Below are 8,554 nucleotides of genomic sequence, written 5' to 3' on the forward strand. Positions count from 1 at the left end.
AATTTGTTACAAAAATTCAAAGTCCAAATGAATAACAAACTCTTGCCCAGTTTTCTTATGCATTCCCGCAATACATGTATCAATCGATTAGTTGCTTCTAGTATTTATTCCAACTCCTCCCCGTCCTCCACCTCTCCTTGTCTAAAGCAGTGTGTGTGACGTAGTACACTCTTTCCATTCAGCTCAAAAAAAAAAAAAAAAAAAAAACAGGAATCAAGTTTACAACGTTATAGCTTTAAAACAGTCTTTTCCATTCGTTTGTTCTGAAATATTTTTAAGAGCCTAAATTAAAGGAAAGTCTCACAATCTTCCCAGAGCTTCATAAATATCTTTAGTTTCATTCTTTTCTTTCTTTAAAGAGTGCAAGCATGTAAGATGCTCCCTAAGAAATCTATGGAAATTGCCAAGAGCTCTAAAATATCTACGGACAGAAACGAGTTTTATTCAATGATTCATTGAATTTCTTTTCAGTAAGTGCGAGCAAATGTTTCAGGGGCGTCATTTGGGCAGGACAGGAGGGTGTAATTCCCCCTCTCTTGAGCTTCATAAATACGTATTTTTTGATCAAATGTATAGTAATACACTAATAAAAAGTGAAAATCTTATGTCACCGGAGAATCTCTTCCTCCCCCCCCCCCCCCTGAATAAAGTCAAAAGACATTGGTTTTAACAACAAACCTATAGAGTTACGATAGCACATTGCTAAAGAGCTTACATTTGGTTTCAAGAGTCGAAGGTTTGATCTCAAGCCATATGACTTCCTTGGTGACACTGAGAGAGATAGAGAGGGGGATTCAAGTATGGAGACAGAGGGATGATTTGTATACACAGATTTAGAATTGGGGAAAAAATGATCGGACGGCATTCGTATTATGACAAAAACTGCGAGGATCACATTAGGCAGTTGTCGAATTAATGTGGAGAACTCTTTTTAGAGCATCAGATGATTACGAAAGGAGAGAAAGATTTTCAGAACTGAGGAATTAAGATTTTAAAAAATCTGATTTCGGCGACGGGTTTCGAACCACGAACCTTGTGGTTATCGAACCATGACTTTATCCATTCTGCTACGGAGAATTCTATTACTGGTTCACATACGTTTCCCTTAGCTGCGTTGAAAGCTACCTTAAGGGGATATTCCAAAAGTTGACTCGGTGGATGCGCCGTTCAGATAGGACGTAAACCTCTTGTAACTTAGTTACAATGTGCAAAATGAACTTCCTCTTCTTCAGGACACTTTTTAAAGCTTTAAAATTTGTTACTATTGTTTTAATTAAGTGACATTTGATAGAACCATCTGATAAAGTAGTGCCAAGCCCTGTGTGTCATTGTGTGTTAGGTGAATGGTTAATGTAAGTTACTTTTACGTGGATGGTCCGAGCTTCCAATCAAGAGCATTCTTATTGATTATTTGATTTGAGCTACGCTCATACTGTATATTCCACAAGTTCAAGTTTGAAGTAATGTAGTCACAGCTAGTTTAATTCGAAATAATTTTCCAATATTATATTTGTTACTAAATTTACATGGCACTCCTCACTTGTTTGTAGCCCTGCATAAATGCAAAATTGTTTTAAAAGTATATTTTACTTTCAAGTATTATTGAATTTTTTAAAATTGTCCTCCAAATTTATTTTATTCTATGTTATTCTATGTTACATGTTTATTATTTACATTTTATGTCTTACCTTTGAAGAGGAGCTTTTGACAATTCAGAGCAGCAGGGACATACACAGGATGCAGGCCTTTGCAATCCAGAGCTTTTGCGCCCACGAAATCACTACTTTTTTGTTTATATATATATATATATATATATATATATATATATATATATATATATATATATATGTCTAATTTTATATATGGTGATAGCAGGGGCGGATCCAGGGGAGTGTGTTTGGGGTGATCGCATCCCCCAGAATAGGGAACTTTTTATACTTTTTTATTTTAAAAATAAAACATATCCTAAGTATTTTTCATCTTTGTATTATAAACGTAAATTAAAACCTAAAGTAGATAGGCCTTACTTTCTTAAGAAAGTTAATTCTGCAGAAGAGCTACTTCTTCTTTTCTAAATGTTTTTTCTTTTTTTTTTTATTTTTTTTTCAATCCCCTCTTACCTTGATTCGATTTCGAACGACCGCCCCTCCCAAACAATCATCCTGCATCCGCCCCTGGATGATAGACATTTTAGTAAAATATGCCCTCAATCGCTGAAATAAATTTCTGTCTACGGCCCTGCAAAACAGTGACTATTTTAGGGAGTGATCAGTTAGTAATGCCTCCCTGGAGCAACGACACTTCCCCAGAAGTCATATCTCTGATAATTCAGAATCTGATTTGTGCATTATCACTTTTCACTCTCAGTGTCTTGAAACGCACCAAAAAGGAACTGTTCTGAAGTATTTACTGGTTCTCCCTATGACTCCATTTCAATATGGCCAACCTTGGACATATACACATCTGAAATATCACCTTTTATGTCAGTGATCCCGAAAACTATCCATTCGACACAAATATAGGATATTTTCGATTCTTTATTCCTGTCACCCTCCCATTGTCAACTCGAAGCCAACCAAGGCTTATTTTGGACTTACGCAGCATCCACAGTGTCACTTTTCATCTTTGCACATGAATTCGACACTAATTTCGTTCGTATTTGACTATTTTTACATGTCACCTTCACCTCTTGGTAGGGACTTTTTCAGTATCTCGCCCCCACAACTATGGAGAAGTTCCAACCAACTAAGTATAATTATAAATTATCATCTGAAACACAACAGTACGGGTGATCTTTTTCGCAGAGGAATTCGCTAACTACTGTTTCAATATCAATGTATTGGCTTTTTTTGCTGTCCATGCTGAAGATTGCCAAAGGGCTAAACTTCATCTGCACTATTGTGCAATGAATATAGGTTTTAGTGGTTTAATTTACTGAATACTCGCTTAGATGTTGCTCTCGTCACAGAAAAAGTGATATACAGTTATAAAAGAAAAATGAAATGAAATATCTAATTTTTACGTCCCACGGTTAGGCCGACTATGCTAATGGAGAGAGTAATGGTGAGAAATAAATGAAATTGTTTAATGAAAAAAGTGGAAGGAAACGGGAGATACCCGAGGACACTCATGCACACGGTGTTTGTCCATAATAAAGTGCATTCGGCGTGAGCTGGGATCGAACCAAGGACCCCATGCACCATAGGTAAAGTTATAAAAGAATAGGCGTCTAAACAAATACGGAACACTACTATCAATGAGAGTTATATAAGATTAGATTTTTAGTTATTTCATTCTAAGTTAAAATTTCAATCAATCTTGTTCTTCATTACTGTTCGAAAACTTAAAGTTGTTGCTGCAAGGAAGTGATAAATCTTTTCAGTAGACTTCGCAGTCCCCTCCACAGCTTCTTTTTCATGTAAGGCTAAAGTAGTCTCATTTTATACATCGAGGAAAAATAGTGGAATTACGAATTTTCAATGGGCCCCGTTTTACTTTGGGCTCCCTCAACGCACTGCCATTAGTTACGTCACTGTTCAGGATGTATGATGCAGCTTCTGCTTTTAGGAATACTTTCTAAGGCAGTACGAGGTTTTTTTTAACTGCTGTGTGAATTAAGTTGTATTTGCTATAATAGAAGTGTCGGTTAAAGGAAACTCAAGATCCTACACTCAAACACAAATAATCTCTTTCGAAACTCTAATGGAAAACGAAACGAATCGTCCTAACATGTTACGCTTTTGAAGAGTAAAAGAGCAAAGCAGTAGTTGCACATACGCTTAATGGTGTTTCTTGGATACAAATTTATAACTTACAAAAGTCATGTTCACGTCATGGTTTGATAGATGAAGGGTTAGTAAAAGGAATTCTTACGCTGGTGGTCGTGGGTTCGAATCTCTGCTCTTCTTGTTACTTTTTTCTCTTAGCTACACTTAGTTTGTGCATTCCAAACCTCGAAGTGTGGTTTGGATTATTTATGAAAGCAGGTAGAGAATTAATTGTAGTCGAAATTAGTTTCAAATATATTATAATTACATATTTTGTCTGTAACTTATTACGTATCAATTTTTATATCAAATTTTCCAGTCTTTATTTAATTCATCTGGTGTAATACAATGAACATTTGCAGAGCGACGTCAGTCGGACGAAAGTACTATATTCCATTGTTACTCTAATATACCTAGGTATTTGTTCATATATTTATAAATTGTTTACTAAGTAAAAACTTATGGCGGTCCACATTATGTGTCATATAATAGACCGTACGAAGACGGACATAGCAGAAGGCGTATTGCAAATATCCCTGGTGATAAAAAGTAGGGGTCGTCTTCACTAGATTCGAACCACTGTTACAGGCGGTTTTGGTTTACATAGCAAGCATAATACCACTCGGCCAACTAGTCTCGCACGTTAGCCTCTTTATTAATGCAGAACATACTGAGACACTTACATTCACTGGTGTCGCGTAATGTATTTCATAAAATTTTGTTAATAAGTGGGTCGAATTAGGTAGCCCTCGAGAGGGCTGATGGTGTTGTGGGCGAGCATTTATTAATAGTGTGTATAGTCCCCTTGGGACTCGATTACAGCTGACATACGCCGTGGCATTGAATCCACCAGGCGAGAGATATAGCGTTGGGTGCAACAGATCGACCACGCATCTTCAACACGCTCCCAAAGATCATTAGATGTTCGTGGAGGATTGTTCGACCAGGTTTCCCACAATGTTCTTGCAACAGAGGCCCACATTTTCAATAGGGTTCAGATCTGCTCCATGAGGAACCCAGTCAACTATTTCGACATCAGGTTGCCTCTGCAACCATGTCTGAACCACATTTGAATTATGTATCGAGCTATTGTCCTGTTGCAAATATAATATGCCGTCACCTACATGAGCTTTTATTTCCGGAAGCGTTTCATCCAGATGTTCCACATACTTGTGGGCGTTTAGGCGACCAGGAATCCTGTAGATTCCTCCGAAATTTGCAGCCTTGCATATCCATGCCCAACAGTGGGCAGTTACATGTCCCATTCGACCAGAACGAGAAACTTATTCAGAGGCATACCTTTTTCCAGGGGGTGGGTAAACACGCTTCGGCCCGAAGTTTGCACTGGAAAATATTTTTTCGTCTGTGAAAACGACCTCGTCCCACACACGTGCAATATTTAACTGTGCAAACGCCAGACGGTCAACCATGTGGTCTTCTGTTAGTCGCTCCTTAACAGCTGCCCTGTATGATCTCAACCAAAGGATTTGAGTCTACGACGGACAGTCGTAACATCGCCTGGGAAATTGGTTTCCTCTCGTAACTGTCGGGCAGACATGAAAGGGTGCTCACGGCATTGGGCAATTACACTCTGGTCTTCGTCGGCAGAGGAAACTCTTTGTCGCCCACTTCCTCTTTTACGTCTTACATCTCCTGTTTCCTCATATCTCCTCCACCACCTTCGTGCTGTAGCACGGTTAACGCCATATCTCGCGCCTGCCCGCATGCTCAATTAAAGCAATCACGCTGCTTTTAACAAAGCTTCGTAGTGAGCCATTTTCACACCAGAAGCAAAATGATAGCTTTGCTTAGGTGTTTGAACGGAACGTGCTTCATGTGACGTCACGTAACAAGGCGGAGTTTCCTCTCATTGCTGTAGACGATATCGTACGCCCTCTGCTGGGTGTTTCGTGACGGAAAAAGTGCTTTTAAGCAGTTCATGGCGACCGCTTTGAAATCAAATGTAAAGTATGAGAATTAAATTTGTCATATCTGTAGTTTGGTGTAGAGACAAAACAAAATTGGAAACCAAAGGTTTAAGAACAACTCAGATTATTAATATAAAACAAGTCAAAGATTATTAACTTGTATTATCATACAAGAAATGCGAGAATTTTGAAACAAAGAAAAATAACTTAGAAATTTGCAACTGAAGACAAAAAAACCTAACTTAAACACACTAAAGGGTATGAGTAGGGGGATTAATGGAGACGTCAGCAATGAGGCTATATGTCCCCGTCTCGATTAACGCGAGGGATGGATTTTACCATTTCACTTTGACGGAATAACGTAGAGGATGTAGAGGAGGGGGAAGATACATAACAGCTATAAATATAAAAATAAAAGTGACAATGTTCGGTGGTGAATAACTCTTGAACTACCCGATCGTTCCAATCACATTTTGAACATAGATGAAATTCGAACCTGGGAAGCTTTTTGTTATTTCATTTTGATATTAGAACTTGCGGAAGAGGAGGGGAGGGTAAATATATGAAAATGAATAAAACTTAATAACTCTTGAACAATCCGACTGATCCCAATCAATCAAACATTCAATATAGATAAGGTTCGGACCTGGGATGTTTTCATTTTTTGCCTTGACGGCACAATGTAGGGGAGGGGAAGGGGGGACTATGTAAAAAAATAAAAATAAAAATGCTGTCTTGGTGACTTCATCACGCTTAAACCACCGAACTGATCTTAATCAAATTATCAACATACATGAGGTTCGGACCTGGGGTGGTTTTTATCATATCCCTTTGATGGTAGAACGTAGGGTAGGAGGAGGGGAGGGGAGATATCTATAAAAATGAATAAAACTTAACAACTCTTGAACCACCTGACCGATCTCGATCTAATTTTCAACATAGACGACGTTCGGGCCTAGAAACTTTTGTTTTAATATTTTCACTTTGACGGTAGAACATATTAGAGGATAAGAGAAGGGGAGATTAATATATAAAAATAAATAGAACAACTCTTGAACCATCCAACAGATTTCGATCAAATTTTCAACGTACATGACATTCGGGCCTGGGATAATTTTTGTCATACCGTGCCCCCAACATGGAGAGGGGAGAGAGATACATAAAATCATCGAAAATGACCAATATCAAAGAGTGCTTTAGTAATAGTAAAACCATAACATTTGTCTTTAATTTAGCCCAGCGAAATCGGGGTGCGACTTAGATTCGAGGACGTCTTAAGTTCGAGTAGTTATCGAGAAATAATTAAAGATATTAACGTGTTATTGAATTACTTTGCTAATAATAATAATAATAACTATTATTATTATTAGTAGTAGTAGTAGTAGTAGTAGTAGTATTGAAGATTTGATCATTCAAATATTGAAAGATCAAAACATTCAAATACCTTAAGACAATTAAACGTGTGTCATCGCCGACTAATGATCACCAAAAATTCTAAATTTAAACAAAATATTCACACATGGTTCCGACTTGAGAACCTCCAGATTATTAGCTAGCGCCTTGAGCACAGATCCACGCTCTATATGCGCTAAATGGTATGTTTTAGTGTGTTTAAATTAGATTTCCTTGCCTCCAGTTACAAAATTATAAGTTAGTATTATTCGTTCTTTCAAAATTTCTTTCGATTTTTTTTAATCATATAAGTCAATAATCTTTGGCATAGTTTATATTAATAACGTGGTTGTTCTTAAACCTTTCGTTCGCTATTTGGTTTCTTCTCCACAGCAAACTACAGATATGATACGTTTAATTCTCATACTTGTCATTTGGTTTCAAAGCAGTCACTATTATCTGGTAAAGCAATTTTGTTCGCCACGATTCATGAGTTTTGTAACAAAACACGTCAACAAATGAGTTAAATGAAGGCTGCAAGAGTTTATATCAAAGTTGAGTATTGTGAGCTAGTGACAAGCATGTAATAACGTCTCGTATTTGAAAATAATGTTAGCTACTTTTAATTCACTAACTGGTATTAGATTTAATTCAAGCTTAAAGAATTGGAATGAACAAACTCAGTGTAGCTTAAAGAAACGAAACGTAAGAAGAACGGACGAGATTCGAACCCTGGACCACCAGTACAAAAATCCTGTTCACTAACCCCTCACCTAACAAGCCATCAACTTCTATAAGTTTTAAATTTGCAAGCAAATGATACCATTATACGTTTGTGCAATCAATGTTTTGCTGTTTTCCTCTTCAAGAACGTAACATGTTTACGACGATTCGTTTCGTTTTCCATTAGAGCTTCTAGAGAGATGATTTGTGTTTGAGTATAGGATCTTTTGTTTCCTTTAACCGACAGTTCTAGCAAATACAACTCAATTGAAACAGCTGTAAAAAAAGAAGAAAAGAAAAGAAAAACTAGTACTGTCTTAGAAAGTATTCCTAAAAGGGAGAAACTCCATCGTGCACCCTGAACAGTGACGGGAGTGCGTTGAGCGAGGCCAACAGCAAAATGGGGTCCATTGAAGATTCGTAACTCCACTTTGAAGGGTTATAATTAATTTCACACTTTTTCCTCAATGTCTAAAATGTAACTACTTAGCCTTAGATGAAAAGGAAGTTGTGAAGGAGCTATAGACTGTGAAGTCTACCGAAAAGATTTATCACGTTCTTGCAGCAACTATTTCTAGCAAAAGGGAATAAAAACATCAGACCTAAGTTTTCAGAAACGCTAAAAAACCTTCCCGAGGCGTATTTGTATTTGTTTCAACACGTGTATAACTGATTAATTGTAGCAAAAGAACTGACAAACTCTAAGACAAGAAGAAGAATCTTGTATTGTAGCACTGCAATTGG

Source organism: Thermobia domestica, chromosome 16, assembly GCF_964235325.1.
Source record: "Thermobia domestica chromosome 16, izTheDome1.hap1.1, whole genome shotgun sequence".
In the NCBI taxonomy this organism is placed as follows: domain Eukaryota; kingdom Metazoa; phylum Arthropoda; class Insecta; order Zygentoma; family Lepismatidae; genus Thermobia; species Thermobia domestica.